The sequence below is a fragment of the Urocampus carinirostris genome, chromosome 12 (genome assembly GCF_059441175.1).
Source record: "Urocampus carinirostris isolate Australia breed hairy pipefish chromosome 12, RoL_Ucar_1.0, whole genome shotgun sequence".
NCBI classification, from domain to species: domain Eukaryota; kingdom Metazoa; phylum Chordata; class Actinopteri; order Syngnathiformes; family Syngnathidae; genus Urocampus; species Urocampus carinirostris.
The window spans coordinates 38,344,556-38,369,910 of record NC_142360.1 but is presented as its reverse complement, the minus strand read 5'-3'; the positions used below and the strand labels follow the sequence as shown (position 1 = coordinate 38,369,910).

At 41.1% G+C, this 25,355-nt stretch overlaps 1 protein-coding gene across 1 annotated transcript in view; it reads left to right on the top strand.

Annotated features, from left to right (window-relative positions):
• Positions 1 to 24,151: 24,151 nt before the first annotated feature.
• Positions 24,152 to 25,355, top strand: part of ncanb (neurocan b) — a 256,911-nt gene continuing 255,707 nt past the window's right edge. The window contains exon 1 of the mRNA XM_088348929.1: positions 24,152 to 24,383. The gene's annotated coding sequence lies outside the window, so the exon portion shown is untranslated. The remainder of the gene's footprint in view (positions 24,384 to 25,355) is intronic.

The window sequence follows — 25,355 nt, the reverse complement described above, 5'->3', positions numbered from 1 at the left end:
TAACGGAATACATGGAACGGCAAAAATGATGTTGGCAAGCTGGATTGATTTTCATTTTGTTTCTGTGGCATTTGATGTTAGTTTGGCCGGAGATCAAAGAGATCAAAGCCAGGAGAGAAAGCTTACCACGTGTTGTGAGTCATCATTTTATTCATATTTGGTTTCTTTTGCCTTTTATTAGCATATTTTGTATTGGAGTCATCCAAAAGTAATTGAAAGTAATCCAGTTAAAGTAGCCACAAACCCTGATTGGCTGTTGGACTCTTTTTAAACTCCCGTCTTCCGAAAAGCACCCGTAAGATCGTCTGTGAACCTATGCTCCCAGCTAGGCAAACTTTTGTACTCTCCGACTATATCCTGCCCTGTCTCCTGTCTGATACCTGTTGTCGACCTCTTTTCTTCTGGTATTGGAGTAATCCAAAAGTAATTGAAAGTAATCAAGTTAAAGTAATCCTACCCAACCCTGTGGCCCAGCGCCGATTGACTGAACGAGAAGATACAAAACAGCATGGCAAAATTCCACGACCATCTTTTGGGTCCTAACCCACCTAAGAGAAACAATGATCTATAGCATATGAATAACCTATACTTTTCTTGGACAATATCTCTGTATTATTTGTGATTGCAATATCCTTTCCTGTCTGGTAATCCCTTCTCAAGGTTTCTTCATTTTCCTCATGTTGGGGTTTTTCAGTTTTTCCTTGCCCTCATGTTGTTTCCAGATCAGGGGATGGTGTGATAATAGTCTGAAAAAAATAGTCTGTGTAATAACCTGTGAAGCCCTTTGAGACTCTTTGTGATTAAGGGCTATACAAATAAAAATGACCTGACTTGAACACCCCATTCCAGTAACTCGGAATGCATTCCAGTTCAAATTCAATTCAGACGAGATGAGGGTGAGATGGCATGATAGACATCCTCTGAGCCGCTTTTTGTTTGCTCTACTGATGGACAGATTGACAGATGAGGTCAGACAAGAGTCTCGGAGGACTATGATGTTTGCGGACGACGCTGTGATCTGCTGTGAGATTAGGACGGTTCGTCTGAAGAGAACCTCGAGACGCGGAAAGATTCATAAAAAAGGAGCAAATATGAAATATATAAAAATGTGCTAAAGGAAGACTCGCAGGAAACCCGAGTGAGAGTAGCAGAGGATGGTTTGAAATAGAAAATACTTCTGTGTTCCCTCTAAGCTCTCTAAACATTCTGTGCGCACAAGAAAATCTAGCCGGCGCACAAAAATCAGGGCTCAAAATGACTAATTAAGAAGCGACTCAAGTCAAAGTTACAGTGCATGAAGGTAAAAATGCACGGGTTCTTCCCCTGACGTTGTTTCCTAAATGCGGTATTTTGAAGTCGAGTCAGAGTAGAACGAAGTTGAGTAAAGTTAGTAGAGTTGGTCGAGAACTGGCTTCTTCGGCTCGGCTCATGAAAAGGAACCGGCTCTTCGGGTTGTTTTTGCTTCTTTCATCCCAACATGACCAAATATGATGTAAAATGATGCACAACATGACTCAAGAGAAGGGGGGAATAGAACAAAAAAGAAAAAAATACTAAAATGAAAAAGTAGTGAAAAGCTGAGAAAAAAAACAAAAAGGAAGAGAAAAAAGAAGGAAAAATTTAGAAAAAAGCCAGAAAAAAAAGAAAGAAACGTAGGAAAAAAGTAACAGCTCGGAAAAAATAAACACAATGAGATTTTTTTTAAAGGAATTTTTTAAAAAGTAGAAAAAAACACGGAAAAGAAGAAAAAGTTTGTGTTGCATTCAAATAATTTCCAATGATATCAAGTGAATCTTTTCGCCAACATTGTTCTTCGGCTAAAAAATGTGATTAAGTACAGTTCTGTATCTTACAACCGACTCAATAAGCCCCCAAAAATGTTAATATTATGCGACAAAATATACCAGGAAATAAAAAGAAATGGATATCTTGTGAAAGAATTGTTGTAAAAACAAACAACGTTTGTCGGCCCTACAATTTTTGCAATAATACATCAGTCAATTCATTCAAAAGTGAAACAATTTTTTGCATTGCCGGAAACTCCGCAAAATGTAACGTGATGACAAGTTTTGGACAGGAAGAGAGAAAGAGAGAAAAAGGAAAAAAAGTTAGAGCAAAATAAGTTAAAAAGACAGAGAGAGAGAGAGAGAGAGAAAGACACAAAGAGCAACAAAGAAAGGGAAACGGAGAAACACAGAGAGTGAAAGAAACGGAGAATGGGAGAAATGGGTGGAGAAGAGAAAGAGAGAGAAATAAAAGATAAAAAGTCATGAGAGAGGGGGAAAAGAAAGGGAGAGGAAGAAAGAAATTCAAAGAGAAATAGAAAGACAGAAGGAGAGAAAAGAAAGCACAAAGAGAAAAGAGAGTAAAAGGAAAAAAAGAAGTTAAAAAGACAGAGGGAGAGAAAGGGAAAAAGCGAGACACAGAGAGTGAAAGACACAGAACAGGAGAAAGGGGGTGGAAAAGAGAGAGAGATAGAAATAAATACAAGTACAGTGTCTTTGTGAGAGGAACCTGGCTTTGGCAACATCACGTTGACATCATTCAACCCGCAGCTCGTTTTTCTCTTGCGCTTCTCTGAGTGTCGTCTCGCTGGCCGGATTCAATCCCTTAGCGGGCCTGATCTGGCCCGCGGGCCGCCTGCTCGACACCTGTGAGCTAAGCTGTCATCTCCCGCTGACAGAATCCTAACGACAATAGCCTGAGCCCATTTTACCGAGAAAAAAGAAAAAGAAGGTAACGGAGGCGCCGTCCATCCATCAAAGTCCTTTTTTCTGCTTTTCGCAGTGCATTAAGTGCATTAATGGCGGCTGCAGACATCCCATAATGCCTCCTTCTCTCATCACTTTTCTGCCCTCATTCCTGCGCCAGCGCCATTGGTGGTGTAAGTCACAAATGAAGAGTGGGTGTCAAGCGGGCGGGCCGCGGGCCAGATCAGGCCCGCTAAGGGATTGAATCCGGCCCGCGAGACAACACTCAGAGAAGCGCAGGAGAAAAACAAGCTGCGGGTTGAAATATGTCCACTTGATGTTGCCAAAGCCAGGTGCCTCGAACAAAGACACTGTACTGGTATTTAATTTTCTTTCTCTTTCTCTTTCTCTTTCTTCCTTTCCTCCTTTCTTCCTTTTCCACCCCTTTTCTCCCACTCTGTCTCTGTTCCTTTCTCTCTTTCTCTTTCTCTTTCTCTTTCTTTTCCACCCCTTTTCTTCCACTCTGGCTCTGTCTCTTTCACTCTCTGTGTCTCTCTCTCTTTTTTCTTTCTTTTCCACCCCTTTTCTCCCACTCTGTCTCTGTCTCTTTCACTCTCTCTCTTTCTTTCTTTTCCACCCCTTTTTTCCCTCTCTGTCTCTTTCACTCTCTGTGTCTCTCTCTTTCTTCCTTTCTTGTCCACCCCTTTTTTCCCACTCTGTCTCTGTCTCTTTCACTCTCTGTGTCTCTCTCTTTCTTCCTTTCTTGTCCACCCCTTTTCTCCCATTCTGTCTCTTTCTCTCTCTCTCTTTCTCTCTTCCTCTCTCTCTCTTTCTTTTTCCTCCTTTCTTTTTTTCTACCCCTTTTCTTCCACTCTGTCTCTTTCACTCTCTGTGTCTCTCTCTTTTTTCTCTTTCTCCCACTCTGTCTCTGTCTCTTTCACTCTCTGTGTCTCTCTCTCTTTCTTTCTTTCTTTTCAAACCCTTTTCTCTCACTCTGTCTCTTTCTTTCTTTCTTGCCTTCTTTCTTTCTTTCTTGCCTTCTTTCTTGCCTTCTTTCTTGCCTTCTTTCTTTCTTGCCTTCTTTCTTGTCTGCTGTCTTTCTGTTTCTCTTTGGATTTCTTTCTTCCTCTCCCTTTCTTTCCCCCCTCTCTCACGACTTTTTATCTTTTGTTTCTCACGCTCTCTCCCTCTCTCCCTTGTTCTTTCTTTGTCCCGCCCTGTCTCCTTTTCCCTCCCCCTTTCTCTTATTTCTTCATCTCTTTTTCTTTCTCTTTAATCTACAAGTCCGGCCCCCGAGTTCAAATGAGTTTGACACCCCTGGTGTAGAGAGAGGGAAGACCGAATTGTTGGCGGGATGCTGACGGCAAAACGAATCCCTTTCACCGATTCGGCCTTTGTTCTTCTCCAATTTGCTACTTTTGGATGGGTAGAAAAGTTCTATGGGTGACCAACAGTGTTCCAAATGCCAAAGATCTTCATAGTTTTTAATAAGAAAGTCACTTTGGGCTGGGTGAGAGGCGCATTTTTTTGTCATGATCACTTTTTAAATCCCTGTCTTCCTGTCACCTATTGTCAGTCCGTCTGCGAACCACAGCTCCCGATAGGCAAGCCTTCATTCTGGTCCTGACATTTTTGGAATTGTTATTCATAAATTTGTTTGTTTTTTAAATAAAAAAAACGTATTATATATCTCTACTATACATTACATACTGTATTAAAATCTGTGTCTGTATGTCTGTCTCTATCTGCCTTTGTCTGTCTTTGTCTCGGTCTGTCGCTGTCTGATTCTGTGTCTCTGTGTGTTTCTGTCTGTCTCTGTTTCTCTCTGTCTGTATGTGTTTATCTCGGTTTGACTCTTTGTCTGTCTGCCCGTGTCTTTGACTGAATGTGTCCCTATCTGGCCCATGTTTGTCTGTGTCTGTCCATGTCCCAGTCCGTCTATGCCTGTCCCTGTTTCTCTGTGTCTATCTCTGTTTGTGTAACTTCAGTGTCTGTCTGTGTCTCTCTACAAATATGTCTGTCCGTCCATCCATCTGTCTGTCTACATCTCTCTTTCTGTCTTTTTCTGCTTATTTCAGTCTGTCTGTTTCTCTCTACATCTCTATCTCTGTCTTTTTCTGGTTCTTTGTCCGTTTCTGTATGTCCCTGTCCCTGTTTTCATCAAGAAAACAAACAAAAAAGTTCCATTCCATAATCCTCTCAAAAAGTTTAATCAAGAACTGATTGTAATATAAAATTCAGGGTTTGTCAAAAAAGGCAAAATTATTTTTAACGCTTGCGTCTAATTTTTTTGCTCACGAAAATATTTTCATCAGGACCATCTCCCCCAATTTCACGATTCAGCAAATTTTCACAACAGCCAGTTAATCAAAATCATTCGATTTTTCGTCCACCCTGAAGTCATTCATTTGTGTTGAACTCAAGATAGATTAGAGCAGGGGTGTCAAACTCATTTGAACTCGGGGGCCACACCATAGAACAAAAATTCTGTTTGGGGCCGAACTAGTCGATTAAAGAGAAATAAAAAAAAAAGAGAGATAAAGAAATAAGAGAAAGAGGGAGGGAAAAGGAGAGAGGGCGGGACAAAGAAATAGAGAGAGGGAGAGAGCGTGAGAAACGAAAGAGATAAAAAGCTGTGAGAGAGGGGAAAGAAAGGGAGAGGAAGAAAGAAATCCAAAGAGAAATAGAAAGACAGAAGGAGAGAAGAGAAGAGAAAAGAAAGTGGAAAGGGTATGAAGAGAGAAAGAGAAAAGAGAAAAAAGAGAAAAGAAAGCGCAAAGGGTATGAAGAGAGAAAGCGAGAAAAGGAAAAAAAGGAAGTTAGAGCAAAAGAGGTTAAAAGACACAGAGAGTGAAAGAGAGAGAAAGGGTTGGAAGAGAGAGAGAGAGAGAGAGAGCATTTTCGAATCTACTGATTTCTTCTTGGCTCTTGGGATCACCAGAAGACCGGCACTCTCAGAACGTAGGCTTCGGGCCGGGACATAGGGGGAAATCAGATCTGAAAGATAAGAGGGAGCAAGTCCATGTATGATTTTGTATAATACTAAGAGAACCTTGAAATCACATCTAAGGCTAACTGGGAGCCAATGCAGGTTAGCCAAAATCGGTGTGATGTTATCGTACTTTTTTGTCCTAGTTAAAAGCCTCGCTGCGGCATTTTGTACCAGCTGAAGAGACTTGATTCTGGACTTCGGGAGACCGGAGAGTAGTGCATTACAGTAATCGAGACGGGAGGTAACAAACGCATGAATTATAATTTCCGCATCCGACTGAGACAGCATAGAACGGATTTTAGCAATGTTACGAAGATGGAAGAAAGCGGTTCTAGTCATTTTCTTTACATGCGTTTCAAAGGATAGATCAGGGTCAAATATGACACCTAAATTTTTAACTGAGTCACTCTGTGTGATGTGACATTTGTCAATGTTCACAGCAGTTTCAAAAATGTTTATGGTTTATACTGGCTGAATAAATAAATACAATACAATACAATAAAACATTTAGATCAGGGGATGGTGTCATTATAGTCTGTAGTTTGCAATAGTCTGTGCAGTCCTTTGAGACTCCTTGTGATTAAGGGTGTCCCAAATAAACATGACTTAACTTTACATGCTCTACGTTGCTTTTCTTGTCATGTTTGATGCTTTACCATAAAATGCCTTCACCATAATTCATTCTTATCTTGTTCTTTCACTTTTTAAGCATGTATTTGTCACATTACCGACGGCCATATTCCAACGGGTGATATCTCACTTAATAATTTCCTCATCATCTGTCTCTCCCCCGCACTTTCTTAATTTGCTTGCCTAAACCATTGCAGTTAATCCATCCATCAGTGGCTAATTAGTTAGCACAGTCTTCTTTGAAAGTCCACGTAGGAGCATGGACAATGTTTGCCTGAAAACCCATTATGTTAAGAAATTATCCCCAAAAAAGGTATCTAAAAAATGGAGAATGACAGTATTTTGACAATGATAACAGTGATATCACAAGACTGGGGGAGTTAAGACTCAGGGCCAAGGATGTGAATTTGGGCATTTATTCTCTTTGACTGGCAGTGTTGGGCATGCTACTTTAAAAAATGAATTCATTATAGTTACTCACTACTTATTCCCAAAGGTAACTGAGTTAGTAACTGTGTTACTCTGTAGTAAAAGTAATCAATTTCTAGGGAAAGTAACTATTTCTGTTACTTTAAAACAAAATTGTTGTATGTCAAGAACATACAAGGAGTTGTGCTCTAGAACCTTTTATTTATGGCACCTCACCAGCAACGGATTTATCCTACAAAATAAAGAGTCAACAATATCATAAAACAACAAAAATACGCACAAAAACGTATTCAAACGCACCCTGAAACCAATCCTTCATTTGCTTTTTTTCAGTTTCTTGACCGTAAACAAGCCACAAGCAAACACCATTAGAACCCCCAGTAAACAAATAAAACACAAAACAAAATGAAACACATAAAAAGTACGTATAGACACTAAACTTACCTAAACACAAACAAAATGTACCTAGACGCATAAACGAAAAGGTAAAAAACCCCAAAATGTATGTAAACTCGTTCAAAAACGTACGTAAACGCACACAAACACGAAATGGTACGGACGAAAAAGTACGCACGAAAACATACGCAGTAGCGGTGGTAGTAGTTGTAGTGGTGGTAGCGATGATGGTGGTAGCTGAGGTGGTAGGAGAATCAGATTTGGTAGTAGTGGTGAGGATGGAAGTCGTGGTATAGCGGCGGTAGTAGTGGTGGCAGTGGTAATGGTTGCACCGGTGTTGGTAGTCATAGTAGTGGTGGTGGCTCTGGTGGTGGTGGTAGTGCTGGTAGCGATGATGCTGGTAGCATAGGTGCTAGTGGCAGTGATGATGGTAGTGGTGGTGATGGTGGTGGTAGTAGTGGTGATGGTGGTAGCGAAGGTGGTAGTAAAGGTGGCGGGGTTGTTGTAGTGGTGGTAGAGATGATGGTGGTAGCAGAAGTAGTAGTAGTGGTGGTAGAGATGATGGTGGTAGTAGTGGCAGATTTGGTAGTAGTGGTGAGGGTGGTAGTCGTGGTATAGCGGCAGTGGTAGTGGTGGCACCGGTGTTGGTAGTCGTGGTAGTGGCTGTCGTGGTAGTGCTGGTAGCGATGATGCTGGTAGCAGAGGTGGTGGCGGTAGCGGAGGCGGTAGTAGCGATGAGGGTGGTAGTGGTGGTGATAATGGTAGTGGTGGTGGCATAGTGGCGGTGGTAGAGGTAGCAGTGGTGGTGGTAGCAGAGGTGGAAGTAGTGGTGAGGGTGATAGTAGCGGTGATGGCGGTAGCGAAGGTGGTAGTACTGATGGCGGGGTTGTTGCAGTGGTGGTAGACATGATGGTGGTTGTAGTGGTGGAAGAGATGATGGTTGTAGCAGAAGTAGTGGTAGGGGTGGTAGTTGTGGTGGTAGAGATGATGGTGGTAGCAGAAGTGGTGGGGGTGGTAGTGGTAGCGATGATGGTGGTAGCAGAGGCAGTAGCATAGGGTGGTAGTAGTGGTGGCGGTAGCGGCGGTGGTAGTAGTAGTGGTGGTGGTAGAGGTGGCGGCAGCGGAGGTGGTAGTAGTGGTGGTGGGGTACTAGTAGTGGTGCTGGTAGCGATGTCGGTGGTAGCAGTGTTGGGAGTAGAGGTGATGATTATAGTGGTTGTAGCAGCAGCAGCGGTGGTGGTAGTGGTCGTGGTATAGTGGCAGTGGTGGTAGTAATAGTGGTGGTGGTGGCAGTAGCAGCGGAGGTGGTACCGGAGCTGGTGGTGCTATAGTGGCGGTGGTAGCAACCATGGTGGTATCGGCGGTGGTTAAAGTAGTAGTAGAAGTGACAGTAGTGGTGGTAGTGCATAGTAGTACTTAGTAGTAGTAGTAGTAAAGCTTGTTTATTTTCCTTTATTTTTTTGTGATGTAAAAATGTCAACGACAACCCTTCCACCACTTGTTTGTTCTTGACCATTCCTCAAATGATCTTCTAAGATTCTGTCCCTTTATCTCTAATTTAAAAGAAAACATACAAAGTTGCTGGAGATCCTTCTGCTCAGCAGCGAGAAACTACATTCAAGTACGATTTTCCATAGTTTCGATTTGCGTCACTCCGAGCCGATGCATTTCTTTCAGCATTCGGCTTCCCTTTTGTTTTCTTTGTTTGGTATATGTTGCCACAATTCACGCCGCCTACAATTTTACCTTCGAGAGAGAGAAAAGAAAATGGACATTCGCCGTAAACCTTTTGTCCAGCTTTTGCTTATATTGTGCTTGCGCTCCACTCAGAAACATCAATAACATAAAGCAAAATCTGCTCGTGCCCCCTGCCTCTTTACAGAGCATTCAATTGGGGACCTACGCTTATCGGGGATCCAGAAACCCCTTCCCCCGTCTATCTCCACCTCCACCGCCTCATTCATTATTGATTGCACGCCCCCACCGGCACGCCATCATTAAAACCTCACGTTCGGTCTCTATTGCGAGGACTGGAGCTTTTGTCCCCTGGGGGCCCCGGGTCCTTCTCCAGTTCATACAAATTTGATGACAAAATAGGGTTGAACAAATGTTTACGATTATTTATTAAGATCATTTGTGGGTTAGATGTTTTAGTAAGAGTTCCTCGGAGAATATTCTTGCGTTTAGACTTGTGGAATGCCAGATAGGGCTCGGTGTAGTATTTTCCGTAAGATTTCAACTTGGGAGACGAAAAATTTAAAAATAATTTTCATTTCTTGCAAATAAAACTCGCTTATTGATAAGAAAATAATGTAATTTTTATTCTGCTTGCTTACAATCAGGGTTGGGTAGGGTTACTTTAACTGGATTACTTTCAATGACTTTTGGATGACTCCAATACCAAATATGCTCATAAAAGACAAAAGAAACTCAATAGGAATAAAATGATGACTCACAACACGTGGTAAGCTTTCTCTCCTGGCTTTGATCTCTTTGATCTCCGGCAAAACCAGGGTTGGGTAGGGTTACTTTAACTGGATTACTTTCAATGACTTTTGGATGACTCCAATACCAAATATGCTAATAAAAGACAAAAGAAACTCAATAGGAATAAAATGATGACTCACAACACGTGGTAAGCTTTCTCTCCTGGCTTTGATCTCTTTGATCTCCGGCAAAACCAGGGTTGGGTAGGGTTACTTTAACTGGATTACTTTCAATGACTTTTGGATGACTCCAATACCAAATATGCTAATAAAAGACAAAAGAAACTAAATATGAATAAAATTATGACTCACAACACGTGGTAAGCTTTCTCTCCTGGCTTTGATCGCTTTGATCTCCGGCAAAACCAGGGTTGGGTAGGGTTACTTTAACTGGATTACTTTCAATGACTTTTGGATGACTCCAATACCAAATGTGCTAATAAAAGACAAAAGAAACTCAATGGGAATAAAATGATGACTCACAACACGTGGTAAGCTTTCTCTCCTGGCTTTGATCTCTTTGATCTCCGGCAAAACGAACATCAAATGCCACAGAAACAAAATGAAAATCAATGCCAACCTCATTTTTGCCGTTCCATGGATTCCGTTACTCCCCAAGCCTGCACAAAATTTACTCATTTTATTCATATTTAGTTTCTTTTGTCTTTTATTAGCATATTTGGTATTGGAGTAATCCAAAAGTAATTAAAAGTAATCCAGTTAAAGTAACCCTACCCAACCCTGCTTACAATGAAGAATGTGGTTCTAATTTGACTATATGTGTCAGGACCAGAACGGAGACAGGACCCACTTGCGTGCGTTTCTCTTGGTTTTATTGGGAAGAAGGGATAGGATAGGACACACGATTTGTAGATCGCTGGGTGCAGGAAGCAGGTAGCTCAGAAGTGGTATTTCCGTGGCGAGCGATGGCGGTATTGAGAGCGGAAAAAACAGATCTGTAGCGGGGAACGGGGGAGCAAAATCGTAGTCGGGATCAGAAAAGGGGTCGGAGCCGGGAAACAGACGGGAAAGAGTCAGGGTCGAAAAGCTTGCCTAGCGTAAGCTGAGGTTCCCAGACGGACTGACAACCGGTGACAGGAAGCTGGGGGTATGAAAAGTGACAGGGAGCCAATCAGCGTTCGAAGCAACATGGAAAGATAATTATTCAAGATTCCACGTTTGGGTTCTTTTTGGACTTTTTTTGCGCCCTGTTGTTTGTTATTTTTACTACTATTGAGAGAATATGCACTGTTGCGTCATTTTCACTATTTTCCAATGGAGTAATTTCATGCTCGTGCTCTCAGTTTTCTGTTAAAGTCGCGTGAAAGTGGTGAATGTAAGAAAAGGACTGATTCAAATAAAGTCCAAAATCCAACATAAATCCCGAAAAGAGTTTATTCGAATGCATCCAAGAGAGTCACGTACTTGCACGTGCAAAACAAACAACTTGACATAGGCTGGGATGGCGATTTAAGCCAGAAGAAGGCGTCAGTCTTTGAGTTCAAAGACTTCTTATTCCTTAATTTTTCACTGTGTCTATCTTCTCTTATCTTACTGTGCAGGGTGGAACACATAAGGTCTGAGGAAAGAAGGCTGGGGGTGTGGCTGTAACGTGACATCATGCTTGTTTGCAGTTTTCTTACATTTTTATTTGTAAGTGTAGCATGAAAATGGTAAAAGTAAGAAAGGTTTACTTGATTTCCTTTTTTGGCTTCACCTCCTTTAGGTAGGTGATTGTGAGCTTTTCCTTTGTGTTTTTCTCCGCGTGTCTTGTAATTGACATAATATTGTCCGGATAGTTCCCGAAAGGCTTTCAGTTCTGTTTGGTCCAGGTTAGCCCTGTTAGCAGTCGGCTAGCTGGCTAGCCTGCTGTGCACATATTTTTATCCCGCTGGGTTTGTGTTTGTTGCCGTAGCTGTTTTTCGTTGTAGGTTCCTCGGTAGCCTGGTGGCTTATTGCAGTTTTTTGGTTGGCCAGGTGAACATTGCTGGTGGACTTCAGTTAAAAAAAATGAAGGAATTGTGAGTAAATGTTATCCCAGTTGCAGTTGTGTGCAAAAACAATTGAGTTTTTTACACGATTGACAAATTTAAAGTCAAGCAACCACACAAAATCCCTGAAAAAGAAAAACAATGAAATAGAAATTAAAAATATTAGCCCTCTTTGGCATCCGGCTAGCCTGCTGTCATCATTTGGTTGTTGGCTCACAGTTATCCTGGCTGCTTACTGCATGCTTTTGGTCAGCCAATCTCCTATTTTCCCACGAATCAGTTCCAGTTAGCCTTCTTTAGCAAGCTGTCAGCTTTCTGTGTGTTATTTTGCCGGTTCGCCACCATTTTGGCTGCTCGCCATTTGTTGCACCGTTGCTGCACCCACAAAGGCATTCTCCACAAAAACTACCAAAACTTGGCTACAAAAACCTCAAAATCTCTTTGACTAATTGACGCGTAAACCAATATGGTGACCAGATTGCTAGAGTGCTAGTGTTCTTTCCATCACGTCACAGTTCAGTCAAAAACAATACAGATGATGCATTATCTTGGAAAATAATTGGAATATACCGATTAAACATATATAGATATTATGCGACAAACAAACAGTTTTATTTTTAGAATTTGCTTATCCCTTTAAGGGTTTTGTACAGTCATCTCCTGTTGTCCTTGCAAGCTTATACTCTCGAACCTGAGGATGTCTTCTTGGCTCTTGGGATCCCGAGTAGACCAGCATTAAAAAATAAAGGTTTTTGTCCAGTGATCTCCTGTCTTCCTTGCAATCTAACACATGTCTTCGACATCTTTTCCCTTCAATTTGAGTGTCTATCAAACTCCAATCTTATCCGTTATCCTCCATTGAAATCGCTCCATGGAAATAATAGACACACGAGCGATCAGATTGTGCTGATGCGCCATCATCTCGTCGCTCCTGTGCCGAGCAGCAACAAGGTCAATTAAAGAGCAGTAAAATCAAGTCAACCTTGAACCAAACGAGCGATAAAACCCGCTTTGCTAAGACAAGCCATTTGAATCAATTATCCCGCAATGCAGGTCAATAACAATGGAATTGTCATTGCAAAAACCGTACCCCCCGAGGTGCGGGTTGAGAGGGCTAATTGGGCGAAAGGGTGAAAGGACGACGTTCCTTGGGATAATTGCAGGCGTGTTTCATTAAATTGCCGCTAAGCAACCGCAAAATGGGGATGTGCGTGGGAGGAAGGTGGTTAAGTCAAAATAATGTGGTCAGTTGTTTTCCGCGTTGGTAGCCCTGATGTAAAATACGCAGCTAGGTCATCGGAATGCCAGAAATACCAGCACTAAAAGCAGGGTTCGTACGGTTCCTTGAAACCATTGAAAATGCTTCTGTCATGATTGCTAACTCTGATCACCTGGAGCAATCAGGTGGCGCCTGGGTGGGCGCCTTCTGATCGGCTGGCACTTCGCTCTTAAGCGCGCTGCGCCCAGAGTCCCGTGTCAGAGTGTACATTTGTAACTCTGTGTGACTCTCCTGATTTCCCGTTCGTCTAAGAACTCTGCTTACCTGTTCCTGCCCGCCTCCGATCCGACCTGTTTCCGCCCCACGCTTCGATATCCTCTCCAGCCCCGGTAAACTCGACCTGCCTGATTTCCGCACTCCGATTGGCCACTAGATCCGATCTCTCCGGCGCCGCTGCTGACGTCTGACGGCCATCACGTCTCCCGCAAGCCCTGAACGCTTCCTTAAATAAAGAACTGAAACGAATGCTCTGGGGTTTCCTGGTCTGTTCTGGTCTCCTGATAGCTTCTAATGTTGCGTTTATGAGGTTTGGGTGAAGTGCCCGAAAATCCTTGAACTTGTTGCCATCGCTATTTTTGTGGCAGTCAGACTTTTTGACCATGCAAAAAATGAAGTCAATTTAAAAAAAAACTGCATGAAAATGACGCCAACATGCCTGCTCTGGTGCCTTGTTATTATGGCATTGTCGTGTGAAGCGTCACTGCCCTCCACAGGTTGCATCAAAGAGGACAGCTCTATTTAGAAACCTGCTTTTTTGGCTCAGCTCACTGAGTAAAGCTGACTCTTTCTTTTAATATTATGAATAACAATATAACTTTGTGCACCAAATTATTTAGCAATTAGTCGTTTTATATAGTCGGATCTCTGAAGATCTAGAAAAAAAATGTATAATTCCAAACAATTTTAGCTTTTTACACACTGAACAGATTTAAAGTTGAACAGCAACACAGAATTAAAAATATGAACTATTCAGCGCTGTAAATAAATCATATAATCCCAAAAAATTAACTATTTACAATTTTATTTTCTTCATTTAGAAACAGATCCTCTGAACAACATGCAAAAAATATAAATTAAAATAAATAAGAAAAATCAAAAGATCAGCAGTATCTAACACAGATTAATTGCTCTCCGCTTCAAAGTCGTCAATATCTATAAAATGAGTCCAAATTTGGCTCATTTTTCTCTTCTCTACATATTCAGTACTTTCTTTTTTTTGTCTTTTGTATTCAACTTCTTAGCCAACACCTATAGAGCTCTTTCCATGTTTGTAAATAAGTGTGAGGTAACCAAGCTGCGCGTGTATTGTTAAATGAGGATGGCAGAATTCATATTAGTTTATAGCAGCCTATTGACACAAAAATAGTAGCACCACCGCTACCACCATAATAATAAAAAGTATGTGCTATGTATATGAGAACAGCAAGATAGCTACTTTTTTTAGTCATCAAGTCAACCCCCCCCAAAAAAACGTCTTTTTTTGATGGGCTTCTGATTTCTTCTGTCACGAGGGGACCGGACCAGCGATCTACAACGGAGGCAGGAAGGGAGAACTCAATTGCGTTGACGATCAAAACTTTTATTTACCAAAATTAAAGTCGTCCAAAACTCAGGGACAAGACAGAACAAACAGGCTTTAACAAAAAACGTGCAAACACAGGTTTCTTCCGACAGGACAGAGCAAAACAGAACGGGAAATGCAGACAGAAAATGCAATGAGCCAGCACCTGCAAAACCCACAACCCACCCTTAAGTAGCACACACGCAAATTAGCTGATCTACTGCAGCCGTGCCCAGGGGGCGGGGCCAGCCGGTCACCACGGCGACCATGCTGGACATGACATCTTCCTTTGAAGGTACTGGAAATATAAGCCTTGAAGAGCTTGAAAAGTGCTTGAATTTGGCCATGAAAACTCCAATAGACCCTGTAAAAGGCAATCAACAATAAACACTGATTTGTCATCCACTATGTAATTGAAGGCCTAATTTACTGGTGGGGGTTAGGAGTATAGGGCAAGGGGGAGGGGCAGAAAAGTGAGTGAACGAGAGAGAGAGAGAGAGAACAATGGAGGACGCTAAGGCTGCAGCATCACAATCAATGCTCCCTGTCATTTTCCTTACGGGTCTGAGCGTTCACACAAAGTCGGTGAGCAACGCTTGAAACAACAGTGAGCAACAGCAATCCCAAGTGTGGCAACTAAATCATTAGTAGTACGATACACAACTGTATTTAATCACATTTTTAGTGGAAGTACAATGTTGGCAACAAGATTGACTTGGTAGAATTGGAAATTATTTGAATGCAACACAAACTTTTTCTTCTTTTTCCCTGTTTTTTCCATTTTTTTCAATCCCTTTTAAAAAATCTCATTGTGTTTATTTCTTCCTAGCTGTTACTTTTTTCTTTTTGCTCTCTATTTACTTCTTTCCTTTGTTTCCTTCTTTTCTTTTTTCTGAATTTTTCCTTCTTTTTTCTCTTCCTTTTGTTTTTTTTTTTATCAGCTTTTCACTACTTTTTCATTTTGGTATTTTTTTCTTTTTTTGTTCTATTCCCCCTTCCTTTAAGTCATTTTGTGCATAATTTTACATCATATTTGGTCATGTTGGGAGTAAAGAAGCAAAAACAACCTGAAGAGCCGTTTAGGACCCGGAAGAGCCGGTTCTCTTTAGTGAGCCGAGCCGAAGGAGCCGGTTCTCGAAAAAACTCTACCGACTCTCCACCGGGGCTGTATTTAATCACATTTTTTTTTAGTGGAAGTACAATGCTTTTTCCCTGTTTTTTTTTCAATTTTTTTCAATCCCTTTTAAAAAATCTCATTGTGTTTATTTCTTCCTACCTGTTACTTTTTTCTTTTTGTTCTCTATTTACTTTTTTCCTTTGTTTCTTCCTTTTTTTCTGGCTTTTTCTGAATTTTTCCTTCTTTTTTCCTCTTCCTTTTGTTTTTTTTTCTCAGCTTTACACTATTTTTTCATGTTGGTATTTTTTTTCTTTTTTGTTCTATTCCCCCTTCCTTTAAGTCATTTTGTGCATAATTTTACATCATATTTGGTCATGTTGGGATGAAAGAAGCAAAAACAACCTGAAGAGCTGTTTAGGACCCGAAAGAGCCGGTTCCTTTTAGTGAGCCGAGCCGAAGAAGCCGGTTCTCAAAAAACTTTAAAAACTCAAACACGCAGTTTAGAGGGAACATTGCACTGGATAGATGAGAATGTGCAGGCAGTGCGGGATTGCGCACACGTGCAGTTTAGAGGGAACACTGATCACAATATTTGAAAAGGAGAAGCTGAGGGAGATGACAGTGGTTGAGGTTTTCAAATGTTTTTCAACAACCAATTTCAAAGTAGAAATTGTAGGGAATTAGACCAAGGGGTGTAAAACTCATTTGATTTCTGTCCCCACAGAGGGTAAGAGTAAGAGAAAGAGATGAAAAGATTGCGCATATTTTGGGCGGTCAAAAATATTGAAAAAGTTTCATTTTAATTTCACAAATTGACCATAATAAAAGTTATATTTTAAAATCCACAAACTAAAATCTAATTTAAATTTTATAAAATACTCCAAAGTTGCAGGGAGCCACGACAGAAGGATGAAAGAGCCACATGTGGCTCTGGAGCCATGGGTTGCCGACCTATGAGCAGGGTTGGGTAGGGTTACTTTAACTTGATTACTTTCAATTACTCTTGGATGACGCCAATACCAAATATGCTAATAAAAGACAAAAGAAACTAAATAGGAATAAAAGGACTAAATTTTGTGCAGGCTTGGGGAGTAACGGCAAAAATGATGTTGGCAAGCTGTTTGGATTTATTTTCATTTTGTTTCTGTGGCATTTGATGTTGGTTTTGCCGGAGATCAAAGAGATCAAAGCCAGGAGAGAAAGCTTACCACGTGTTGTGAGTCATCATTTTATTCCTATTTAGTTTCTTTTGTCTTTTATTAGCATATTTGGTATTGGAGTAGTCCAAAAGTCATTGAAAGTAATCCAGTTAAAGTAACCCTACCCAACCCTGAATATAATACACAAGTGAAGGAAGGATATATAGATATATAGAAATATCTAGTTATATATGTATATATATTTTCTCTTTTTGTTGTTGCTTAATGAACTATTTCATGAAACTGTGAAAATATATAACTTTTGCTGTTTTTTATATATTTCTTCTCATAAATGATATTTCACTTATTTTCCATGTACTAACCTTTTTCATTGCATATTTATTATGACTTAAGCCAGTTTTTAAGCACTATGTTGTATTTTTTTGCCTATTTATCCTCAGGGTTGGGTAGGGTTACTTTAACTGGATTACTTTCAATTACTTGTGGATTACTCGAATACCAAATATGCTAATAAAAGACAAAAGAAACTAAATATGAATAAAATGACTCAATTTTGTGCAGGCTTAGGGAGTAACGGAAAACATGGAACGGCAAAAATGATGTTGGCAAGCTGTTTGGATTGATTTTCATTTTGTTTCTGTCGCATTTTATGTTCGTTTTGCCGGAGATCGAAGAGATCAAAGCCAGGAGAGAAAGCTTACCACGTGTTGTGACTCATCATTTGATTCATATTTAATTTCTTTTGTCTTTTATTAGCATATTTGGTATTGGAGTAATCAAAAAATCATTGAAAGTAATCAAGTTAAAGTAACCCTACCCAACCCTGCCTATGCGCTAGGCTAGCAACTCTATGCATGTTGGTTTAAGATCAGGTAATTGTGTCATCGTAATCCTGTGCAGTCCTTTGAGACATTTTTGTGATTAGGGGGTATATATATAAATTTGACCTGACTTGACTACGGCAACCGTGACGCACACGGGCGTGGCCAATTGGGAGCCGTGGCAACCATGACCGTAATTGAAATAAATGATTCTACTATATATAGGGCAGCACGGCGGCGCAGTGGTTAGCGCATGTGCGGCACAGTTCATGTCATGGGAACCTCCTGCGTGGGTTCAAATCCAGCTCCAGACTTCCTGTGCGGAGTTTGTATGTTCTCCCCGTGCTTGCGTGGGTTTCCTCCCGGCACTCCGGTTTCCTCCCACATTCCAAAAACATGCATTTCAGGTGAATTGGCCCGTCCAAGTTGTCTCTAGGTGTGAATGAGCGAGTGAGTTGTCTGTCCCCGTGTGCCCTGTGATTGGCTAGCAACCAGTTCAGGGTGTCCCCTGCCCACTGCCCGGAGATGGCTGGGATGGGCTCCAGCCCCCAGCGACCCTACTGAGGATAAGCGGTGCAGATAATGAGATGAGATGAGATTCTACTATAAGTTCCGTCCCCGACGTCTCCATTTTTCCTGTCTGGTCTCGAACTGGTGTCCCTTTCTCGTTTCTGCATGTTCATAAGAGTCTTTCTCAATATTTCCAATAGAGTATCCATGACTTTAAGTGTTTATCTCTCTATGAAGAGCTTGTGGGCATCAGTGAACGCTAATGCTATTGTCTTTGAGCACTTTCACAATAACAATTTCTCATCTAAAATTCCGCACCGCGTTTATTGAATGATAATACATCTTATTTTATATTCAAGGTGTTTACTAGAAGGGCGATGCCTGATGTTTTCTTGCGCTTGCAGGATGTCTTCTCTACACAAACAAAACCGCAGGTCTAACTCTGAGTATCCGTTCCTTTTCTCCGATACAAAACCTCACAGGGACAGGTATGATTAATTATTCCAGCAAGGTTCAGAGGTGGCTAGCTAGTATTTTTAATAAGACTTTTTCCAGGGGGTTAATTCCCCTCAGCTTTTGCCTAATTAGGCGTAAGGAAAAATGTAATAAACTCTAGCTAATGGCGCTTCAGAGCGATGTTTTGGGTTCTAATCTTCAGTGTATTAAATATGTGGTAACATTTTGTGTGGGGATATGACTACACACCCCCAAAAAAAACTATTTTGGTCGAAAGTTTTGGGTGAAAATAACTCACCACACTTTCTGAGTCTTCTGCTCTCTCAGTCAGCACCAAGGCCAGCTCCAATTGATTTTCAGACGCTCCCCTACTTACAAACGACAATCATTTGTAAGTTGAATTTGCTCGTAAGTTGCTTCAGTGCTATATTTTGTATGGTTTAAGGTTTATATAAGTATGTCTAAGGCTTGTATAAGTAACCTGTATTGTTTTGTACTTAAAAAATGCCATTTCATCAAATAATATGCTCTATAAAAATAACTAAAGTGAAGTTAAAATTACTTTTGGAAGATGAGCTTCAAGAGTTAGGCGACTTCCTCACCAGAGGTAAAAAGTGCCGGACAATTATCAACCATTTTCTCAACCGCATCAAGCTTTTTTATTTCAAATTAAATGGCTTGCCTCTTCTTTACACTTGCGCATGTGCGCATGAGTGATCACGGAATCCATTTGTAGAGACACAAAGGAATCAAATGTTGTTTTATTTGGTGAAGAAAGGGAAGGACTGAGAAAACCAAAGACGTGATGTCATTAAAGGGGTACAGACGCTCCCCTACTTATGAACGTTCGTATGATAGATAGATACATATCTCTAGATAGATAGATAGATAGATGTCTAGATAGATAGATAGATAGATAGATGTCTAGATGTCTAGATAGATAGATAGATAGATAGATAGCAGGGTTGGGTAGTGTTACTTTAACTTGATTACTTTCAATTACTTTTGGATGACTCCAATACCAAATATGCCAATAAAAGACAAAATAAACTAAATATGAATAAAATGATGACTCACAACACGCGGTAAGCTTTCTCTCCTGGCTTTGATCTCTTCGATCTCCGGCAAAACAAACATAAAATGCGACCAGGGTTGGGTAGTGTTACTTTAACTTGATTACTTTCAATTACTTTTGGATGACTCCAATACCAAATATGCCAATAAAAGACAAAAGAAACTAAATATGAATAAAATGATGACTCACAACACGTGGTAAGCTTTCTCTCCTGGCTTTGATTTCTTTGATCTCCGGCAAAACAAACATCAAATGCCACAGAAACAAAATGAAAATCAATCCAAACAGCTTTTTGCCGTTCCGTGTATTCCGTTACTCCCCAAGCCTGCACAAAATGGAGTCATTTTATTCATATTTAGTTTCTTTTGTCTTTCATTAGCATTTTTGGTATTGGAGTCATCCAAAAGTCATTGAAAGTAATCCAGTTAAAGTAACCCTACCCTGTTTACCAAAACTATGTTCAGTATTGCAGTAAGCGCAAAATCTCCTTGAAGAAAAAGAAAGAAAAGCCACCGCCTTCCTCCCTGCATGCCCTCCTGGGGCATCATTATACTTTCTATGCTACAAAGCGCCGTCTTGTTCGCCATGTGTGACAACAGTACTTTCGCTGGATCTTTTAATTGCAGAACTCTTCTGTGTCTTATTAAATCAGAAACGGGTGTATGTCTCGGGTGGAGTTTACTACAAATAAACAGCATGATGCCAGAAGTAATTGTGACGACTTTACAATATGGCTACTACTACTACTCCTTCTACTCGTACTAAAAATACTGCTGTAATAATGCTAAATTTATCGCACCCTGGTCATACCGGAAGGGGTTGTTACATTTGTGAAGACCCTTCTTAATGTTTCTTATATTTCTCACGTTAAGGTTTTGAGTTTTTCCTTGCCCGCATGTTGGTTTAAGAGCAGGGGAGGGTGTCATAATAATCTGTGGTATGCAGTAGTTTGTGGTCTGTGCAGCACTTTGAGAGTCCTTGTGATTAAGGACATCAAAAACATAGATGAGCTAGCTGACTTGACATGTTTTTGAGTTTTTCCTTGCCCTCATGTAAGTTTTGGATCAGGGGATGGTGTTAGAATAGTCTCTGGTTTGCAATAATCTGTGGTCTGTGCTGCACTTTGAGACTCTTTGTGATTAAGGATATCACAAAAATAGATGACCTGACTTGTCATGTTTTTTAGTTTTTCCTTGCCCACATGTTGGTTTAAGATCAGGGGATGGTGTCAGAATAGTCTGTGGTATGGAATAATCTGTGGTCTGTGCAGCCCTTTGAGACTCCTTGTGATTAAGGGTGTCACAAACATAGATGACCTGACTTGACATGTTTTTGAGTTTTTCCTTGCCCGCCTGTTGGTTTAAGATCAGCGGATGGTGTCATTATAGTCTGTAGTTTGCAATAGTCTGTGGTCTGTGCAGCCCTTTGAGACTCTTTGTGATTAAGGGCTTCACTAATATAGATGACTTTACATGTTTTTGAGTTTTTCCTTGCCCTCATGTTGGTTTAAGATTAGGGGATGGTGTCATAATAGTCAGTAGTTTGCAATAATCTGTGCTCTGTGCTGCACTTTGAGACTCCTGGTGATTAGGGATGTCACAAACATAGATGACCTGACTTGACATGTTTTTGAGTTTTTCCTTGCCTGTATGTTGGTTTAAGATCAGGGGATGGTGTCATAATAGTCTGTAGTTTGCAATAATCTGTGCTCTGTGCTGCACTTTGAGACTCCTTGTGATTAAGGATGTCACAAACATAGATGACCAGACTTAACATGTTTTTGAGTTTTTCCCTGCCCGCATGTAGGATTAAGATCAGGGGATAGTGTCACGGGACCGGACCAGATCGGAGGCAGGAGGCAGGAAGGGTGAACTCATTCGCGTTAACGATCAGTTACTTTTATTAAGGAAATAAAAGTCGTCCAACACTCAGGGACAAAAACAAAAACAGGCTTACAGGCAAACAGGAACTCAGACTAGGAATACTCACAAAACAGGCTTTTACTCAGAACAGGCAAGTACAGGTTTCCACCAGTCAAACAGAACAGAATAATGCAAAGTAATGCAATGAACCTGCAACCGGCAATCCCCAAAACCCGCACTTAAGAAGCACACACGCAAATTAGAAAATCTGCTACAGCCGGTGCCAAGGGGCGGGGCCAGCCGGTTGCCACGGCGACCATGCTGGACATGACAGATAGTGTCATAATAGTCTGTGGTATGCAATAATCTGTGGTCTGTGCAGCCCCTTGAGACTTCTTGTGATTAAGGACGTCACAAACATAGATGACCGGACTTGACATGTTTTTGAGTTTTTCCTTGCCCTCATGTAGGTTTTAGATCAGGGGATGGTGTCATAATAGTCTGTAGTTTGCAATAATCTGTGGTCTGTGCAGCACTTTGAGACTCCTTGTGATTAAGGGTGTCACAAATAAACAGGACTTGACTTGACATGTTTTTGAGTTTTTCCTTGCCCGCATGTTGGTTTAAGATCAGGGGATGATGTCATCATAACCTGTGCAGTCCTCTGAGACATTTTGTGATTACGGGCATCACAAATAAATGTGACTTGACTTGACAATACCATTAATAGCTGCATTTTATGGCCATCAATGGATTTATTTATAGTAGTCATTATTTAGCCAATTTGGTTGTGTCTTAATAAGGAAAAAGGGCGAGTTATGGGTTTCAAAATGGTGGCACCTACACAAAATATGCAATCTAGTTTACATGTCAGTGATACATTTTAAGGGCGTTAACCCGCTTTCAATAAGTTTAAGCCGGTTTATTTTTTAGTTTCGATGACAATTCCAATTCTAATTCTAAAAATGACTGCCGGTGGACAAATTGAATTATTCTTACACTTTAAAAAGAAATTGTAAGAACTGAGCGACCTACTATATTTTCCGCATTATAAATCGCTCCGGATTATAAATCGCACCAGCCCAAAAATTTATATTTAAGAAGGAAAGAACATATACAGATGCTACTTAGGGACGATTGTTCGTAAGTTGAATTTCTTTGTAAGTTGCTTCAGTGCTATATTTTGTATGTTTAGCATGTTTAAGGCTTGTATAAGTAAAGGGATGGGCAGGGCACCCATATGATGCAGCAGGGGTAAACCAGTGAAAGCTGTTGAACAGAAGAGTGTGTTGTGTCGCCCTGAGCCGAGTGACATGGCCGCTTTCTTGTGTCCCGTTTCATCTGGAGGGACGAAAGCATGACCGACTTGGGTGCCGAGGTGCTTAACTTATTTGGGTGTTTGGGCATTTGGGTTGGCCATGGTCCCCCAAAAACTTTGTGTGTTTTTTGCTATTTTTTTCCCTTTTTTATTTTCTTTGTTATTGTATGTGTTTGTCTTGCTGTCGGTCACCCCTCTTGAGGGATATGACCAAGGTAGATAGATAGATAGATAAGGCTCAGAGAAGTATGTCTTAGTATGTCTTACCTGTATTGTTTGTACTACAAAATAAACGTTTCATAAAATAATATGCTCTATAAAGCTAAAAAAAAGTTGAGTTTAACTTACTTTTGGAAGATGAGCTTCAAGAGTTAGGCGACTTCCTCCTCTGTGGTAGAAAGTGGCAGAAAAAAAAGCGTTCCGACCATTTTTTTCAACCGCATCAAGCTTTCTTATTCCACTTTCATTTCAAAAGAAATGGTTTCGCCTCTTCTTTACACTTTACACCAAGCATATGGAATGGATGCAGGAGATATTATACAATAAACATGTCAACGGGCAGCACAGCGGCGCAGTGGTTAGCGCGAGTGCGGCACAGTTCTGAGGTCTGGGAACCTCCTGCGTGGGTTCAAATCCAGCTACCTTCCTGTGCGGAGTTTGTACGTTCGCCCTGTGCGTGTGCTCCAAATTGTCCCTAAGTGTGAATAAGCGAGCGAGTTGTCTGTCTGACTGACTGGCTGGCAACCAGTTCAGGGTGTCCCCTGCCCACTGCCTGAAGATAGCTGTGATGGGCTCCAGCAGCCCCGCAACCCTACTGAGGATAAGCGGTGCAGCTAATGAGATGAGATGAGAAACATGTCAACGTTCTTAGCGCGCTGGAGATACAATATAGTATGCTTACACACAAACTAGGAAGAGGGACCCAGGTTTCTTCTTCTGGGTGGATGCTGGGTGAGCTCACACAGCGCCACACGCTGGTAGTGGCGGAAAGGAGTACTACAGTACTGTCCTGTACTCGGAAAAAGGTGCACACAATACAAATTCAAACTTACTTCATGTCCTGATAATTTTTTGTTTTTGTTTTGTTTTTTCGTAAGTAGGGGAGCGTCTGTATAAGTCGCACTGGAGTATAAGTCGCAAATTATGGAAAAAAAACTGTGAATTACAGCAAAAAAAAATACGATGTGTTATTCAGGCTTTGATGCATTGACTTAGGACCCGAACCCCCTCCTGTGCATTTTTGTAAGAACCCCCTACACCGCCCCATCTCCAATTCTCCCCCATCCTCCTCCTCTTCCTGCTGCCGCTAACACTCATTAGAATACTGCAGAGCGCTCTTTTGTTCAGTCGCGCTCAGCTGCCGGAGAGGTGAGCATCGCTCCGGAACTCCTGGTCCGCTCTCTCTCATCCCGTTTCTCCTTCGGGACTCGGAAAGACCCATACTCTTCGGATAAAGACCGACAACGAGTGTCCCGGACCTTTCATCACAGACGCTCTCACCGACTTTTTGGGGGGTCTTTGACGTCCTGTGGCTCTTTACCACTTGCATTCGGGAAGACTGCGAGCGTCGCGTAGCATTCCTCCGGATTGGAGCTCACCTCTGCCGGAAGGTGAGTTTGCATCTGACTAAAGAGATTATCGAGCGCGCTGACTTGGAAATATTAAGAAAAAGAAAGGTCAAAGTCAAAGTGAATGTATCATTGGATAATGGATATAGCGGTGTGAATAATAGATATGCATAAGTGTATCAGTCTTGCTTGAACTTGGACTGCTCACAATTCCATGCTTTTGTGCTTATTAATTGTTCAGTTCTTCATGCTCAGCTAAGGCGTGTACTGTGTTCCAGTTTTCAGATAAAAAGTTTCCGAATCATCAATTCCGATCAGTTCCTTTTTTACACTTTTATTGCCATTGAATCTTGTCTGTCAATATAACGGACATTTTCTCAAATACTAATTATTCATTTATTTATGTATTTATTTTTTATTCATCCATCCATTCTTCTTTTCAAATGTCCCTCAAACGATCAAACACTCCATTTATCCAACCATGAAATGGATTAATCCATATGTCCATACATCCATTCATCCATTCATTTATGCTTCTGTACATCTGTCCATCTGACCATTGATCCGTCCATCAATCCATCCATTCTTCCATTCATTCATTTTTCATAGCATCTGTTCATCCACCCATCCATCCATCCGTCCATTAATCCATTTTGTACGTTTGCCCATCCATCCTTCCATCCATCCATCATTTTTTCCACCTGTCATTCATCCATCCACTCATCCCTCTGCATAGCATTCCTTCCATTGATTTACTATTCTGTACATCCATCCAACATTCCATCCATCCATTTAGCTAGCTAAATTGAAGTACAACAGCAGTTTACCTAACTTTAGCTAACTAGCTGACCTGCAACTCCATTCATCCAGGTATAGGTTTTTGCTATCTGGCTAGCTGGTGTTAGTGGTTCTGTGGTTAGGAAGCTAGTTACTTCAATTTAGCTAGTTTTTAGCTTGTTTGAAACTCCATCCATCCATCAATTGATTCTTCTGTCATCTATCCATTCTTGCAGC